The following is a 19,157-nucleotide window of genomic DNA, read 5'->3' as shown; positions in this document are numbered from 1 at the left end:
CGGCGGGCTTCCGCCCCCCGCGGCTCCACCGGCACCTCCTCCTCTCCCCCTTCTCCCCCGGCCGCCGCTGCTCTCCGGCAGCCACCCGCCTGCGGAGGCTCCCCCCCACCACCGCACGTACAAACTTTCTGTGTTTTTTCTCTCCTCTGTTTCGCCCCTCTTTCCCTCCCTCCCTCCCTCCCTCCCCGCCTCCCCGCTGTGCACAGCGGCCGAAGCGATGCGGAGCAGGAAGTAGCCGCCGCGGGAGCCGCGTTTCCACGTGGCCGCCCCGCACCGGGCAGCCGCTCCCGCCCCGGCACCCAGCACCCGCCCCGGCGGCAGCAGCGGGTGTGTGCTCCCGCTGCACCTGCTCCGGCCGTGGGGTTAACTGCGCCTGCACCCCGCCCGGAATAATGGGACGGAATGGGAGAGCTCGAGTCGGGGGTTGGCTTTCCTCAGCCAGCCGGATGGGCAGCTCCGCTCTGGGCACTGACTTGTAAAAATCGAGGCGCAAACGCTCAGCTCCAGTGCTTGTCACAGGGTAACACAGGCCCATTAGTTATTGTTTGCAGCCTGGGCAGACTAACACCGAAAAGTCAATAGATTTTTCTTGAGGGTAGCAGATTAAGTACGAGATTACAGAGATGTTATCGGCCCTTATCTTGCACGTAGTTTGTTACTAATTTTCTGCACTAAAAGTTAGGCATCCTGTTTCCTCCTTTGAAGGAGTCTCGCACGTGCACACACGCATGCAAACCCGATAATGTGAGCTCTTCACAAAGCAGAGTGATGCAAGAACAGTACTTCCAGTGTAATACTTTTGCTTTTTCTGTGTATTCAGTGCTATCCGCTTGCTTTGATGTTTTTCAGATCTATTTCTTGTGTGCACTGTGAGGATATCACATCCAAGGATCCTAAGCGTTAACTTCAATGATAAGCCCTGTAGAAATAAAACAGTATATTACACTCTGAACAGGATCACTTTGGAGGAAAAGAAACCCCCAACCCATACCTAAATGACTTTTGTAGTTGGACACACCTGGATACAGAAGTCTTTGTTTATTCATATAACTTGTGCTATAGCCCTGTATGATCTGCCACCTCCCTCCCCCCTCCCATTCTTTAAGAGCACAGCTCAAGACTTAGAAAAACACATTGTTCAAAGCATGGGCAACAGCTCTAATCCTTAGGAGTGTTTGCAAAGCCCTGTGACTTCCCCAGGGGGGTCCCCAGAGGTGTTTTCCCCAAAGCCCCTCCCCTGTTTTAGGTTGCAATAACCCCACAAACAACCCAACACAAAAGTTTATGTGACTGTTCCCAGGTAGATAACAGCACAAGCCTGGGAGGGATTGTTTTTTTTTTTTAGCTAGGAAAAGCATAGGGTTGAGGTGCCTGGCTCTAAGCAGACCCCTTGGCTTAGCAAGCCGAGTAGGAAAGGGCAGGTTGGGGCTACAAACCGTGAAGCTTTGTAGGCTGTCGAAAAGGTATGGAAGTGTTCCTTACAACTTTTCACTGCCTTATGGAGACCTTACTGTGGCAAAAGGTGCTCTTTCCTCCCGTTTAATTGTCCATTTTTGGGATCCCTTTTCATTGTGGGGGCTGTGAGCACATTCAAAGAGAGTGAGAAGAAAAAATAAGTTACCTTTAGCACTGCACAGAGGGCTCTGTAAAACTGGCTACATTCAAGTGATGTGATACCACTCTGCTGCTGCTTGTCAAAGCTGAGAGTGACAGGGACAGAGCCTTCTGCGTGTGAGTCAATACGATGTGAATTCACATTTGTAAAGTTGCCTGCAGAAACCTTGTTTGTTTGTTTGTTTGTGTTTTTTGTCTGCTTTTAAATGCAGGCTTATGTTCTGCAGAAACCCATGGATGAACCGTGCATCCAAGATCATCACAGAGTGCTGTACACTGTACAAAACCCAAGAGTTTGGTTTTAGACAGCGGAAGTGCCGCCATCAGTGAATTCCCCCATTAGTTGTCTGAGGGCAGTGGTTTCTGTACTGGGCATTTAAAAAAACCCTTCCTTTTCCCCCGAAAAAGAAGTTGATGCCCACTGGGAGGCAGCACGGGCCAATGGACAAGGTGTTCATGCCAGCCAGCCCCACTCCCTTCTGAAACTACCCCTGACAGCAGACTGGAAAAAGCATCATGCTTCTGGTTTACTATTACACCTACCTGCTCTGGTCCCACCACAACAGGGAGCATCATCTACATTTTTCCCTCACACACAGGCCATACAGTCTGACTGCAGAAGCATTAGGTTAATACTGACCTTGGAAGTAGGTTTTTTTTTTTTCCAGTTTTATCCTCGTTAAGGACGTGTGGAAGTTTCAGATTCTGCACTTGCAGTTTTCCCTCTGTAGTGAAGTGCCTGGAAAGACCTGCAGAAGATATTTTACATCTTGGTGAATTCATACTGGCAAAGACAGAAAACTCAAATTAAAATTGGCTTTGGATTGCCTCCAGTAACATTCAAAACTACTTTCAAAGTCTTTTACAACCTGGACAGGGAAAAGGGAGGGTTAAACATGGATTTTTGCCTCTCTCAGTTGCAAAATACTGTAGAAACCATGATGCTTTTTACAATCCATCCAGTACTAAAACAAGACACAATCCCCACTGTTATTAGGGAGTTAATCAACCTCTGTCAGACTGATATACTGTCATTCAAATGTTTCTAACAGACTGGCAACTGTCATAATATTTGTATCTGTATGTGGACATGTCTGCTGCTTGCTGCATGGAAATCATATGCTCACTTATCCATATGCCTTCAAATAAATATCCAGTAGTGTCTAAGTCTTTACAAAGCCTTGCTGCTCTTGAACTGGAGACCTACAATGACCTGGAGGTGAAGTATCCGATTACCAATCCCCTAAGCCAGGCAGTTGCCTTATTGCTGGGGATTTGGGGGATGGTGCCTGGAGCAGGGTCACTAGCAAATGTCAAAATCTCATGCAACTGCTAGCACTAGAGAAGCACCAGGATCTGGATACGCCTCTTAACTCTTGTCCTGAATATTTGGCCATAATAAAGCACTCTGCTTGCTCATTAACATAGTGTTTGAAAGGAAATTCCTACAGAACTTTTGTACCTATTAAGATGAAAACTTAAGGAAGTTCCGTAATACAACAAAGCTGCTCTGAGGGCTTCGCTGTTCATGTGCTCATCTGCAGGTTGTTTTCTGTCAACACATAGATCTCCTTTGTAAAATCTGCAAGTCAGGGACCAACTTCTCTTTCTACTGAGTGCAGTGAGCACAAAACACAAATTGTGGGTTTGGTTTTGGTTTTGGTTGTTTCCTTTCCCCCCCTCTCCCCTCATGAAAATAGGTCCTTTGAAATTAGCGATGGTGTGCCGGCGCTGGGTGGGGTAGAGTTAATTTTCTGCATAGGAACTATGGTTTGGATTTGTGCTGGAAAATGTTGCTAACACACCGATGTTTCAGTTGCTGCTGAGCAGCGCTTGCACAGAGTCAAGTGAGCAGGTGGCTGAGTGGTGTTTGTTGCCAGCTGGGGTTAAAATATGACAAATGAATTGTAGACCTCAAGCAATTTCACTTTCTTAGAAGTTTCCAGATCTAACTACCAATGCTTCATTTAATACAGCATTTCACTACACTCTAGGCTTCACGTAACACAAATTTGGTCGTGCTTTGATTAAACAAGAAAGTGCTAGAAAAAGCCAGCTGGCAGAGAGTAACTTGCTTTCCTAAACTGAATACTCTCGACACAAGCAACACCTCTGCTCCAGTAAAAACTTCCAGCTCCCTTTTCACACCTCTTCTGACCTTCCCTACTCCAGTGCCAGCTCTTCTAAAGTCATTTACATTTGAACAGTCATCTCTGAACAAATCTGATGTAGTTTTCCATATCCCTACATACTGCTACACTGCCACGGAAAACTCTTGTGTGCTGCTAACTGAACTTCTGGAGTGTCCAGGTGGAATCCAAGACACTCCTTCCCTAGTTTGCATCTGAGAAGGTAGAAACTCTACATGTGGCTGGAGAAGCCTGATTAATTTATGTTAATCAGGCTCATCCTCCCTTCTGACACTGTCCCCAGCACTGAATGATTTGCGGTGAGATTCTGGATTATTGAGGTGATACTACGATGGAGATAAAACTATGCCCTAAATATGTACAATGCATGTATATTTAACTTCACAGTTGATAAAAAGGAACTACAGGATTTAAAATTCTTCTTATTTTTAAAACAATCCCAGAAATTAAGTCAAATAAGTGACTCAGTAATATTTAATATGTGCTTTTGCAAATTAGACTGTGATGTGCTTCATTTTCATTGTTTTGTGTTAATGATCTATAGCCTTTAGTAGCATTACTCCTGTAATTCTCCTTTTTTTTTTAAACCAGAGGTTTAGCAACGTGTGTCCTACCAAAAATGATCCTTCAATATTTCAGAATTTGAATGGATGCTTTTGGCAGAGTGCAGTTTGCCTCATTTGCTTTTCCTGTCATTTTTATGAAGAACATGTTATGAAGTTCCTGTCATTACATTTAGCCCCCATACTCCTGTCATGCCTACTTATTTGGTTTTCCTCCTGCTGTATCACCTCTAGCTACTCTTCTCTTTTCCCACACAAGAGTAAATGAGCTCATTATTTTGTACTGGTCTGGATTCTACCCATGTTCTGAAGACTAATGTAAGAAGCTGGTTTTTTTTTTTTTCAGCTGCCCTTTTTGGTATTGAGTACCAATCAATGTTTATTAGCAATGTTGCATTATTAATACTGCTTTTGTCTGAAGAAATTTAACTTCTTTCAGATTTGCAAGTCCTCAAAACATCCACATTATGATGAGTGTTGACAATCCTTGACAGATTTAGATCTCATTAAAATAGTGGATGGGATGGTCTGTTATGTGGGTGTTTCATTTAAGTTTGAAGAGAATTGGATTGATTCTAAGTGCAGGTTTGCCATTTTAAAAGTAAAAAAATATTTTAAATGTCTATTTTTAATTTTTTTTTTATTTTTTTACTTTTTTATTTTTAGGAACTCTCACCTGTATTTTGAGCCAGATGTAAGTAATCAGGTCAGGTCTAGAAAATATCCTTTTCCAAGGTATCATATTTCTGAATATGAACAGAAATTAACTTGCATCATTTCCTGAATCTAGGGCAGAGAAAATTGAAATAGGTTGCTTCAATTTCTGTTATGCTGAAAAAAAAATGAGTGGTGTAACCACCCACATTTCAGATGCTGATTTACTTTTCCAGAAAGCTTTTAAAATATAGAATATTAGTGGAGTTAATGTGATGAAATTGTCAGGCTGAACAAGATCTGCAGTGCATGTGAGGTGCAAAATGGAAAATTTTCCAACTATAAATTAATGAGATTTTCGTATTTCTGGATTTTTACTATTTAGTGATAAAGTGTTGATAGTCTCACATATAACTGGTAACTTGGGAATTATCGATTCAGTATCATACTTGCTATATTGGCTGTAAAACTTCAAAAACTTTGACAGTTTTTTCTTCAGGATATATTCTGCCATGTTGCTCAAAATGAAACAAAACCTAACTACTGAAGATAATGAGCATTTATAAAGCACTCGATGAGTTCAATAAAGCCAGAGTGTCAAATCTGAGCAAGATCAAACCCTATGAAGCTTCACAGACAAATAAAAAAAGACACTTGAGACTTATATAGAAAAGCATGGACATGCAACTAGTTACTAGTCCCTAAACCAAGTATCTTTTGTTGTTCCTTAGTCACAGGGTAAGTTTGCAAAGCATTATTTCAGAAAGTGTCATTAGCCCTTTTTTTACATAAATAAGTAAAAGGTAAATTAATAACTACTGTGAAAGTCCAGTCCAGTAGATAGGCTTATACATTAACATTGAAATAGTAGAAATTGAGCAACATCACAGAGATCATCTGGACTCTGTTTTTCAGACTGGGGTCCCTGGATCCTTGGAGAATGGGGAAGGTCTCTGCAACAGAAAATGACAGCAAGACTATTGCAATTAGTCATTTAAAGTTTTCAGGACAGAGCCTCCTTCACAAATTGATGACTGGAAGTTGAGAGTCTTAGTAGCAATGAATCATAAAAGCATTGCCAGACAGCTCCAAGCTTTGTTACTTCTTCCAGATTTCGTAAGTTCTAAGTTTGATATTACCAGCAGCTGAGCTGCTATTTGGAGAGAAATTCTTAAACAGTAGATTATTTCTATTATGTATGGTCTGACACCAAGTTGTATTGATTAGTAGTTCAATGAAACGATTCTGTTGTAAAAGACATATTTTGTGGGAATTGCTTGTGGAATTGCAGGCAATAGCAGCTGTTGGATCATAACACTGCACACATTCAAGTCTTTTACTAAATATAATCATAATGAAACAGATTTCATAAGGGCTTTAGTACAACATGCAGATGCATCATTTTGTTGTAATTTCTCCTTTTTCTCTGGTCCAAAGTTACATACAGATATCCGTATTTATGAATTAAATGATTCCTAACTTGTGCAGTTTTAACTCTAGTATTGAGATAGATACTCCTTTCAACTTTTTGTTTTAAAATGTTTTCCATCTTTCTCCCAAACTGAAAGCTAAGCCAAAAAAAACCCACAACAACCCACAACCGAAAAAAACCACCCACCCAAAACCCAACCAACTTCACCGAAAAAATTCCTAGACCTGTCAAAAAGACTTTGAAATAAAGGTGAAGAACTGTAATAAAGCCATCATCTTGGCAAGCTGAGCTCTGCTGCTTTTTAGTCACCTGTGACAAGTAATAGTAACAATGGCAGGATCCCATCCATCTTCAAATACTGCAGGTTTTCAGACCTCTTAATTCACTGCCACTCAACCCCCGTTTTCTAATGTATAACTGCAGTGACTTAAAAAACTAGTGGGCTGAGTATTCCCATTAAACCAAAAATTGTCTAAAATTCCCTGCAATTAGCAAGAAGCAGATTTCTATATCGTACTTTCATTTTAATACTGGCTTAACTGAATCTTTGTTCTAAGTACTTTGATCAACCCAGGGGCATCCTTTAAGTTCAGAATTTACTTGGAGTTCACAGAGTAAGAGGGAAAAGACTAATTTAGAGTTTTGTCCTTAAAAAAAAAAAAATCAATTTATTTCACTGGTTGTAACTTGAGACTCAACACACTTATAGAGCAGATTACTGTAATTGACATTATTTCAAATTAAACTGAAGAATCGCTGATGTTTTAACAAATGAAAGCTGCTCCTGTAATAAAAAAAAAAAATAAAAATAAAAAAAACACCTTAGGCCAAAGCAAAGCTTATTCCATTCCTCATTTGCTATCAACAACTTTGACATATTTGTATGTACTTAAAAATGAACACAGCATGTGTGGGATGAATTGGTTTCCCCCCAGTCGAAATGGTGTTTTGGGACAAAGTGGAAGCAATAGGAAAACTTCATATTCCGATAAAGCATGGTGATCCACAGTAGGGCTTTTGTAGACTCTTGACTACGTGCTTGGAAAAGCTGCTCGACTTCTTACTAACCTACAAGACACAGGAAGCTAAATCATGTCATCAATACACTTTAAATAATAATATGAATTAAAATCAGCGTAACAACTTTCTTGTCTTTCAGACTTATATCCACGCGCTCTTTCAAACTTGCCCTGCTCAGCCTTTGGTGTCAAGGTGGATTAACAGAAATGAGGAGAAAGAAGCACTGTTCCTTGCTACATTTAGGTCAGCCCTTATACTCTCTTGCTTGTATCTAGGCCATGCCTAATTAATCCCAGAATATTTCATCACTGCTGGATTACCTCTGTCAACTTCTCCCACGGAAACCTGGCAGCAAAAATTTTTACCTTAGGTGAGGAAATTCCCTTTTCTAAAGACAAATGGGTGTGTGGTTTTTTCATCATTTAACTACATAATGTTTTTGCAACAACTTTCCGAGCCCTTAGGATATAAAGCATTTAGCAGGGTGAATACCTTCACTTGAAATTAGTGGAGCGTTGCACTGATTTAAATAGAGCCAGGATTTCACCTTGAATTGTTTTTAGGATAAAAATTACTGGCTATGACTTTCTCAACTTTAAATTTGATGCTGCTATTCAAAAGAATCACATTTTTCTTCTTTTTCTAAGCTAAATGTGAATACAAGGTGTTTAATCAAACTCAAATCAGAAAGATCAGATCTGCAAAATAAAGTAAGTACTCCACCTAAAATCCTGTTGCAAACCAGAATTTAAGGGGCTGAATTGTACCTGTGCACTTTAAGCTGCAGTCTGCAGTATTCTGTGGTATTATCAGAATTACATAAACAGTTTGCAGAGACACTCACATCAGCGTGGGAGGTTCTTAAAGATGAGCTTCATTGTGGAGCAGTGGATACGCAACTGCTGACCACTGAAAAATAATCCAGCACACTTACTGAAGTAGGATACACTGTATCCGTGTTCCATGTATTACAATAGTGATGCACAGAATCATAGTACTAAAAATAGAGCATTAATGGCATTGCTAAATTTATATGCATTTATGCTAGTTGCTGGGTGTCTCAAGCAATACCATGTTTGCATCCTGAGGGCAAAGTATTGTGACTTTTCAAACCAGAGCTCTATAAACATGCATTATTCTCGTATGCACAAGGCCACATGATTTTTTTTATACCTGATGGTAAAATACTAGATGAGAAGACATATTACTACTTACTACAGAAGAAGAAATACCTGTTCTTGGAGGTCTATTAATATGCACTTAAACATAGGCCAAGAACAGCACAGGCATTTTTCTAGTGGGTGAGGTAACTTTTTTAACTCCACCCTTATCTTTTCAAATTACGCCCTTACAATCTCCTTTAATTAATCATCAAAAGGATTTTCAGTGCATTTGGTACAGCACTATTGTCAAAACCCTCATTAAAATGCTTCTACTGATACCTTAAGAATTATGAAATATTACAAATGTAAATAGGATGCAGACTTTTCACATACTTGTTTTCCTTTCCTATGACAGTTGATTACTAAAGCTATTCATAAATGCTTGATACCAACACATTCAAAAAATCCATATTGAAAAACTCATTTTAAATTTCATTTGAGAAACAGTCAAATCAGTATCAACCATGAATTTTGCCTAAGTTAAGATTCACCTGACCTTCAAATGTGCAGTTGTGGATGAGCTGATACCTATATTAACATGCCTTACATCTACATACTGTGTTTGAGAAGCTATCTTATATTTTAGATCACATTAGAAGCAGGAAAGCAGATTTTCTTAGGTGCAGCATGAGTGCATCTGTAGCAAAAGTACATAGACATGTATCTCATTCCATAGCCAAAGCTGTGAAAATGTCAAATTCCACTGTCTTGCGCTTAGTGTTTTAGGATGAACCCACAGAGGTAATAAAATAATGTCATTCATTTTGATAAGTTAAAAAATGCACACAGGCTGGTGATGTGATAGTAAAAATAATCTGAGATAGTGTAAATCCTCACAGTTCACACTGATCTTCCACTGAGGTTGCCTGCTATGACACAGGACTTCAGCGTAGGAGATGGACTCTAATCTTTTCCATTGTGACCCACATTTCTGGCTGTATTTCAAGTCCTACAAGTGGTAACAGTGTGCACTAAGGCAGGTAGACTGCCTGGATTCTAGTCATGCAGCTCAGTTCAGAGCTGGTGAATAAGTAGATTGGTATAAGTGTTTCAGTCAGTGACAGGCTTCTTGATGCTATGCATTAAATAAGATAAAAATAAGCTTGATGGTGTGGGACAGGGTATGTTACTGAGAGATTGTAGTGTATTTTTCCTTTTGCTTCAGAGATGTTACCACTTCTTTATCACTCGTTGCACAAAGGGTGGTTTAATGGTGGTAACTATAATGACACCAAACTGTTCTCTAAACTTGTCATTCCCCATCATGTGCAGTGTCCACTAGGCTACTAAATTTTCATCACTGTTTTCTGACCAGCCTCTCAAATTCATCAGCCTTAAGTAGACTGTAAGTGAAAGTTACGGTTGTTGGATTTATCTATAGTCTTCATGACATCAGCTTGATGATACAGAGATGGATGGGCACTGGGAATTATTTTTGTGGATTATACAAGCTCTGAACTTGGAGTATTAGTGCCCTGTACACAGCAGAAAAACACAAAGTTGTTATTCCAAAAATATATTAGTCACTTTAACTTAAAAAGTGACTAGAATCTGGATTTTAGACTGTTAGGCATAATTTTCATTAATTAAACAAGTAGTTATTGCTTTGCAATCTAGGCAGAGATGCACTATTACCTTCGGCAGGAGTGATCAATTACTTGCACTCTCTGAAAGAGTAAGTGCCTATAGTACATGTAAAATGCATGCAATTATCTTCAAAAAAGCTTTTAAGTTTTTCTGAGTGGCTGCACAACTTGAATTGGTGTTGAAATTTAAAATACTTCATTGTATGCCTCCCAGAAATTGCTTCATCTGATAAGTGTCCTCTCTGATCATTCAAAGCTTTCACCAAATCCTTCCTCCCCTCCTACTGCCCTTTTGTTAGTCTGTCATCACTCCCTATCTTCTACCCTCCCCCCCCCAAAAAAAAAATAATAAAAAAAATTGCTTTATACAGTATAAGTTCCTCATCAGGCTACAACCTTGATACCAGGATTTCCAGTTTCCTGGTCAATTATCTGGGTACAGTTGAATAATTCTCTCCCTTCAATTATCTCCATTACGAATCCAAATGTTCCACCCTGCCCCACGGTGCATGGACAGGACCAGCACCAGCATCAACATCTACACTCACTACACAGACTAAGAAAAAGCCAGACCTCTTTAAAGTTTCTGATGTCACAGCCTTCTTCCTGCTACTTGCAGGCGTGGGAGAAACTTCTCAAAGTGATCAAATAAGCCTCCAGCACTTTAGGGTAATGCCAGTCTGTCATTGATGCATCCTGAGACCTAGTATAAAATACAAAGAATAGGCAGATGGATTCACAGGCAGATGAATTCATTTATAGCTCTCAACTTCTGACAGGCAAAGTCCTTAACAAATACATGCACCCTGCCCAAGTTTATGACTTTGAGGTTCCTCACCTCTGCACAACAGCACATGCCATCATTACAACAGTTCTCATATTGAATGTGCTGACACCCTGGATTCTAAAGAAGTGGCAGAAATCAAGCAGGCAAATCTTTATGTAGTTCTCTGAACACACTCAATTTTGCACTAAACATAAGCTCAGGGGTTCAGAGTATGTTCATCCTAATGTGTTTTGTACCTAGATAAAAAAAGATGGTGATTTGTTTGTTTGTTTCTTTTGACCTAAGAAAGTCCATTGCTGCTTATCCCAGACCTGCAGTACTGTTCTGTCTGACTTTTTAAATAAAGTTGTGTAGTTACAGAATGACATTATGTAAATTGATCTGCCCAGAAATGCTTAGCAGATGCAACTGGTTTTCTTCATTCGCCTGTGATGTTGTGTTTCAAATTCAATACATTATTTTATGTATCCTGCTGACAGTGTTTATTTTTACAGCCATGAAACTCTCAGTGCTTGTCTATTCTTCCTCAACGCTAACAGTGCTCTGAACATGGCACTGGCTCACTGAAGCAATGAAAATGAAATAAGAGTCATCTTCGAAATGAGTCTGCTTAAAGTCAGGACAGAGATTCCCTTGTCTTCTGATTTTGAAATTTTAGCATGTAAAATGCAAAAACATCCTAGGAGCTCTGCAGGCTCAGCAGGGGAATACAAAGTTTGAGTGCTGTCATGCTGACCTGGTTTGGCTCTTTACTTATCTTTCTCTGTCTTTTTGCTTTGTGCACTGTTTGCTGTGTATCTTTGTCCCGTGTTTGCTCAGTGCCTAGCCTAGCACATACGAGTCCAGTCTGTAACTAGAGCACCTATAGCATGGTGCACAGACTTACAGTCTCTTAATCCTAGAAGCTGAGAACTCAAGCATGCACACACAACCTACTTACCCGAAGTTTGAGTGTGTTTTCTATAGTTATAAAAACCCTGCAGGCATTTCAAAAGGCATACCTGCACTAATTGGAGTCAGTATCACTTGCAAGCCAGAGCTTTCCTCATAACCTCCAACTGCCATGGGTCCCCCCAAGTTTTAACACTCATATCATCCTGCTTCTTTGAGGACATGTTTGAAAATGAGTTTCAAACTCACAATCTACCTCTAAACCAGTAATAAATCCTGTTTCAATTTTGATTTCAATAAACCAGCTTGCATAGCAAGTCACAGCTTCCATTACTGTTAAGTTGCTTAATTCCCTAAGACCCCTGAGGCTGTACTACCTGCAGCTTTTTGGTTCTTTTGACTGGGTATTTAATCTCCAATAATATAAGTACCTTTTGTGCATCAAATACTATATACCACTTTTTCTGGTTGTATTTTAATAAGCTTCCACCACTATTTTTATCCAATCATTCTTAAGATCCACAGGCCAGATGCTGACTATGTAGAAACCATGCAGCTCCAAATACATCAAAGAAACTCTATTCATTTGTCCCAGGATTTGGCTTCCTACTTCCAGTTTTAGCAGACTTTTCTTCAACTAATCTTACAAATACCTTAACCACATCCACTTCCTACTGTACCCTCTCAATCTCTTTCAATTACCTCCTTCTTAACATATAACCCCTTCGTAATTCTTTCCTTTTAAATCCTTTTAAATCCTATTTTTTCTCCTTTTTTTTTTTTTTTAATTAGCTAATTGTTAGAAGCATTTGTAACTCTTTGAAATTGTACTTCTGAATGCATTGTGGTATGTTGACTCTAAGGGCTAAAGTTTCTAAGCAGCTTTCAGAGTAATGAGATTTGTGTGCATGACTCCCTTGCGCTGCTTTAAAGATTTACTCCTTAGAGTTAAGAGATTTTACAAAAAACAGTTTCTTTGTGCTCCTGGCTTGTAAACAATGTGCACAGAGCATGCAGCCTTTACCATGCAGTTACCCTTTTCACAGTTACTTGTTGTGCCTGAGGAGCTTGTGAACATCTATCCCTAACATGCAATTTTATAACCTAAGGGTGCTTCATCCTTCACAGCAGCTGTTACGCTCTGCACTTTTTGTCCAATTTGCCTTCAGTCTGCACTTCCCATTTGTATGTGTAAAATATTTGCACTACGCATTCCTCAGGCAACAGCAGGCAACTCATTCTTTTCTTCACCTGACTAACATTTCCACCGGTAACTGGCAGCAACTTGTAGGTATCTCATGTGAAGTTTCAGTCCAATCTGAAATGGTAGACACATGTGCCGTATTTCTCAAGTTAGCAATGCCTACAATGTTAATCTAAAATGCCTGGGTATTGCAGGCTGGCTTGGTTGCCACAATTGTTCCTGATATTTCACAGTCTGTTATACTTTGTATTATTATTTCACATCATGTTTCATGACAAGTAAGCCTACCTAGCATCTAATTAATGCCTGCAGTACGCTTGACCTGGTCATTTGGGTTGGGCTTGCTGAGCCTAAGTTTGAAGGCCCTTGTTTGCTCTTATGCTAAAGCCATAGCACAGGTATGCCAGCGTGCCACGTGGCTAGCTGGCTGTGCCAAGCAACATGGGTTGGCTTCACTGATTGTGCCAATTGGTCCTGGAGTATTTGCATTGCCTGAGGTAAGCCCGGCACTCCTCCTTCCACACCTGCTGCTGGGTGTACTCTCCCCTGGTGCTGCGGGACAGCCATCAGTCTGAACCCCAAGGTTAGTGCTCCCTGATGTGAACCAGGGCACAGTCACATATGGTTGCTTTTTTTTCTCTTTCACAGGCCTCCCCCAGCACAACTAAACCACCTCCAAGCCTGCCATTTTCTTCAGAGCTAATCAAAGCATGTGCAGAAGCACTTTGCATCCTGAAAAAACATGTTATTCTACTGCTTCCTCCATACACCACATTCTGAGATCTGAGGTTTTGCCTTGTTTATAGCTTTTCAGTTAACTAGTTGATTCTGTTAATAATGAGCTATGTAAAATATAATTACAAATAACTGGAGAATAAGAATGTTATGCAGGTCTCCTGTAAGGGAGGGAGGGAAGGATAAAAGCTACCTAGTACAGGTTTTCACACATGGCATCACTTGCCCTCCCCTTTCCTCAGGGATTATGGGACTTTAGTGACTTCATGATGACACTGTTATCATGAAGTTACACATATACTTAAGTCATAGCCAAGGTACTAAGGCTTGTGCTGGGTCTGTTCTTCACACTGCCCAAAGCTGTGTATTGGCTTTTCCATAATTAAGATGGCACTGCTCACTGATTGCATTTAACTGTTCCTTGACCTAACAAAAACAAAAAGCCAACCAATTAAATGTTAGCTGCAGAGCTTTTAAAGACCCTAGAAAGCATTAGGGTTACAAGAATACTATGCATTGCAGATAGACATGAAAAGCTGAATGACAGGTAGGAAGACAAAGCATAAAGAAAAGTTAAGACTTGAATATTTCCACTTGTTAAGGTGTTCAGAAGCTTTCTTAATCATGCTCTATTTCTTCCTTGTAACCACTATGCTTTTATAATTATTTTAAAAATCCTTAACTTCTTAGTAATACAACTTTAACACCAAGCGTGTTCTGTAGGTATTTTAAAGTGGTGGTTTAAAAAGTTTCCTGCATTCAGAATGACCTGCTTGCTTAGTATGCACTGGGAGTAGAGGAGGCTGCAGAATCAAGGATGTGGGTAAATCCTCAATACACATTCCCATCCAGCACCTTTCAGTTTATTCAATTTAAACACAGAGAGATGGGGGCTGGTGTTTTTGCTACATTTGCTGCCCAGTGATGGTACTTGGCATAGCTACTTTAGGAGAGGTGAAGGAAAGGAAGGCCAGGCTTAGGCTTTTGTTCCTTGGCCGGTGTAGCGTCTCAGGTCAGTGAGCCAGGCTGCACAGTTTGCTGCTGTGCATTCAGTCTCTTTCCCATATTAACTCCAGCAGCCTTAATACACCTTTGGGGGGGTCGGGGGGAAAGTGCTTTTCTTCTCAAAATACTTATCATCAGACACAGCTTATACAGGTTTAAGGAATTGTTACACAAATGCTTTAAGCATGCAAGAGTGAACTCCTGCAATCATATACAGCCTTAAGCGTGACAGTGTGCATCAAGAATTGTAATTCTTTGAAAAGCTTTCCAATGAGAGGATTATCATGCCTGGATCCAGTAAAAGGACACAGCAGTTCCCACAAATTCAGCCTGTCATAAGTGGTAGGACTAAGCTGTCTCTAGGATCCTAGATCTGATACTGTAACCAGTATCTCCGCAAGCAGCGTGCCATGTTTTACATCTGCTCTGCCAAGCCCTGGAGTGAGAGAGTGCAGAAGAGAAGCCAAATGAAACATACTGATGCCAGCTCTTGTGGCTCTGGACCTTTTTCTGGTGAAATTTGTATGCCTGCCACTGGCAAGCTGTTTTGTCTTGCCAGCTTCAGAGTTGTGCCTCTTCCTCTTTGAGGCTAAAGCTTTCTGGGATTTCTAAAGGTCTCTGGGGATCTTCTCTGGACTCAGCTGGCTTTTCCAGCAGGAAGCACTTTTGTTGCTATGGCGGAGTGAGCCAGGGCCGCTGCTCCACTCAAGAGGTTTAGGGACTTTCTTCCGAGGCATCACTGCCACAAGTAAGGCAGCAATTAGGAGAAGCTTTCAGGTATTACAAGATTATGTATGCACTACCTGACTTATCTGACATGGCATCCTTTGCTGCATATAGGTAGCTACATGGGTTATAAAGCAAATTCTTTCTTTTTTTTTTTTTTTTTTTTTTTTTTTTCTATTTGGTAACTCAAAAGATCCATTTTAGGAGCTCTTCTATACTTAATTAACTTCACCACAGCTTGACAGCATGCACTTCAGTATGGTGGGTTGGTGGTGTACCCTGCAAGGGCAGTTACAGCAGCTTCATCTCATTGGAGATAAGCCAAGCAGCTATAGGTATTCTCCTTGTAAATTACATTTCATGAAGAACTAGAGGGCCCCTTGCCCCCACCACAGGTACAACTACAGTTCACAGAGTCACAAATCATCTGGCACTGCAGATCCCAAGCACCCTCCCTTGGGTTTAACTTTGCTTATGGGAACATCTCCATGCAAGTAAACTCATATTTGGTCCTTGCACACATCTGTTGCCATTATGATTGATAAAGCTTAAAGAGAGGCCTGCAATACAGCTTTGGGACCAGATGTGCTCTGATGACAGCAGTACAAAATTCCCTTGTGCCTGTTCACTTTGCTCGCAGGACACAGCCAGACCAAGAGACATTTAGGAGCTTCTGTTAACCCTCTCCAGTAAAGACTAAGTTCTATTAAAAATAAAAAATACAAAAAACTTCACAAGAAGCTAAACACTCCTTACATGCCACATGCTATAAAAACTCAGACCTAAATCACTACTGCCTTTGAAAGAATGTCAGTTAACACACACCAGCCCCTCACAATCTAATCCTTTAACTTAAACTACTTAGCACACGAATGAAAACCTTAGTTAAAAACAAAGCTGTAAGATTTAAATGCGTACACATACTGACAAGAAAAGTCTTAAACCACTTTTAAATTGTCTGTAAATTGCTGGTCTTCTGGGTAGAGTAAATATTTTGTGGTGTACCGTTGTCTCTTCATCTGAAATGCAAACTGTTTTCTTTATTACTGATATAACACTTATGCTTTTTTAAAAAATGAGCTGCCATATTTGCGTATGCCAGCCACTGTGCTTAGACACCAAGCAAAGAATGTCGTGGCAAGCAAATAACAGAAAAATGTTCAGTTTGCCTTCCTTACTTCAAACGTGTGCTTTAAAAGGGAAATATTTTACCCCAGGTTTACTTTGATGGAAGCTCTCAGGGAACTGAAAGTGTTATTCATGGCTAGACTGTCTTTAGTTTCATCACATATGTGGTGCCAAGTCTGTCCTGAGAACCACCACAGGTTCAGCTTTTTAAGAGTAAACTAGCTGAAGATTATTTCAATAATGGGTCAGATGAAAGACTGATGCAAGAGAAAGATTTTTTGCATGGAACAAAATTTCAGCAACATCCCATGTACCAAAAGTAACTAGCACAAAGGACATGGGATTTCTGTTTTTGCTCTGAATATATTGGAAGTTAGAATATGGTAGCTCCTAAACCAAGACATGCTTTCCTACAATTCGCATTTCTTAATGCAAAAGCTATATCAGAAAGAGGGAAGAGGCAAAATCCCGTTTCTCACCTAGTCCATGCCACATTGTCTATCAGCCTAAGAGACTGCTGGTATCGCCTGTACTGCAAAAAAAAGTACCTTCTGCTTATCTCAGCAAAAACAGTAAGGAGCACAGCAGCAACACTAACAGCACTGAGCATGCTGACTGCCACATGGGGTAGGGAAGCGATGCCATTTTGTCTTTGCTCAGCAAGGCTCACACTGCACCAACATCCTTGCCAAGCAGCCAGCAAGCAGATATGGCAGGCTACAATTTCTTGAGTTAGAGCTTTGGAAATAGGTTAGAGCTCCCAAAAGGTTGCGGTACAGATCTTAATTTTGTAGCATGCTGTTTAGAAGAAATAAACTGAAACCAGCAAATGCAGCTTGATGTGATCTTTTTATAATCCTACATCCATGGTTATTAAAGACCTGTGTGCGTTATTAAAGACCAGTTGGCTAGTGTCCTTTGTTGGTACCACATTCATAAGCTCTTAACAGCAAAGACATCTGCATTTTCAGAGGGCCACAGTGCAATTTTGTCTCCCCACTCTTCTCTCCCTATCTCAGCTGCTATTTCAGAAACATTTAAATAAACAGCTCTTGCTCTCTGGTCTAAGCAAGAACTGCGAGTGACTTCATAAGTTCATGACACTTGCCAATATCAAACAGTTTAGTCACTGACCTGATTTTGGGTTAGGGACGTCTCCTTTCAGTTGCAAGTCCTAGTGCTTGGAAAGGCAGGGTCATATCTTCTTAGAGGGCTGCAAACGCAGGTTTCTTGTCATGAAAATGGTGGAGCTACAGCTGGTCAGTAATCAGGAGGTACAAACAGGAGCCCCTAAAGAAAAACAGCTCAAAAAACCATCCCTGAGAGTGAATCTGTAAAAGCTTTACGTAACCATTGGTATGATCTGTTGCTGTGTAGAACTGGTGAGGACCTGGGAGATATGGGATTGCTCAGGTGGCAACACCCCCCACATCCTGACTGCAGCCTCCTGTGCTGGTGCCAGCACGGACCCTCTTAGGTCACCTGAAGTGTGTGGGGAGGCATTTTGGAGGGATGCACTATTGACTGGCTTCCTGCTCTTAATTTAGGCTCTGGGAAGCACTGAGGAGATAGCATAACCAAGTAATTTACTTATAGTACCTATCTTTTCACCTAGTTTAGGCAGTAGCTACCGAGCCAACCTCTTTAGCAAGGGGCTGTGAGTTATTAGCATGCAGGTATTGCTCCTGGGGTTAGTCCCCCGGCTGAGCTTTCTCAGCTCTTCCCACTTGTCTGTCTGTCTGTCTTTCTGACTGCTGGAGTTACTTTCCCTCTACTTGTCAGTTTTGCTTTCCCCCTGGCAGAATGAAAGTTTACCCTGGAATTTCCTTAAAGTATCTTATTAGCTGTAAATCACTAGACACATTTAACTAAGCCAGTGGTGAATATCACTTAATAATCACATAGGCAGAGAAAAAAAACATTTAAAAAAATCCTGATTTTTTCCCCACCTCACCTTAAAAGCCCCCCCCCCCCCCAATTATTAACCAAACACAACCAGACATGAGCACCCCACTAGGCATCCTCTTCTGCACCCATTCCCCAAGGCCTCCAGTTGAAAAGGTCACTACAGTCTCCTTTCAAAACCAAGGGGGAGACCCTGCTGCTGACCAGGAAATCTGTCTCCTTCCTACCCAGCTGGGGCAATGCATTGATCAGAGCTCACAGCATTACCAATTGTGCAGACAGGCAACATGCCTTTCACTGGTGCAGGGAATGGTGCAAGTGCCACCACTGAGAAAATAGGCAGCTAATGTATGGAGCTACTGCATGAGCTGGTGGTGTCACAAGCTTTTCAGGATGGAAATTCAGGCTGTGGGAGGCTGCATTCTGCAAGTGCTTCCAAATAGCTGCTGCTAACATAGAGCTGTCTCTGGAGGCTGAGATATTGTAGCTGCTGCTGACCTCCTCTGTTGGAGCAATCTCCCTCCTGCCCAGCTGTGGTGATCACAGACTGCTCTCACCTTTTCCTATCCACAGGCAGCAGGAGGGGAGGAGGTC

General features: G+C 40.9%; 1 long non-coding RNA gene across 2 annotated transcripts; it reads right to left on the bottom strand.

Moving 5' to 3' along the window:
- Positions 1-502: 502 nt before the first annotated feature.
- On the bottom strand, positions 503-18,582 carry LOC134162381 (uncharacterized). 2 transcript variants are annotated; one of them, XR_009964322.1, is made up of 5 exons: positions 17,793-18,582; positions 10,756-10,885; positions 5,801-5,934; positions 5,004-5,113; positions 503-2,363 (listed from the first exon to the last, which is right to left on the bottom strand). It is a non-coding gene; the product is annotated as an uncharacterized LOC134162381 (long non-coding RNA). The 2 variants fall into 2 exon arrangements; XR_009964318.1 differs by having other exon boundaries at positions 5,004-5,934.
- Positions 18,583-19,157: the final 575 nt, after the last annotated feature.

This window comes from Pezoporus occidentalis, unplaced genomic scaffold (genome assembly GCF_034315485.1).
Source record: "Pezoporus occidentalis ecotype Australia unplaced genomic scaffold, CSIRO_AGI_Poc_V1 ctg1, whole genome shotgun sequence".
Taxonomy (NCBI): domain Eukaryota; kingdom Metazoa; phylum Chordata; class Aves; order Psittaciformes; family Psittacidae; genus Pezoporus; species Pezoporus occidentalis.
The sequence above is the reverse complement of the archived record's forward strand: the minus strand, read 5'-3'. Positions and strand labels throughout refer to the sequence as shown.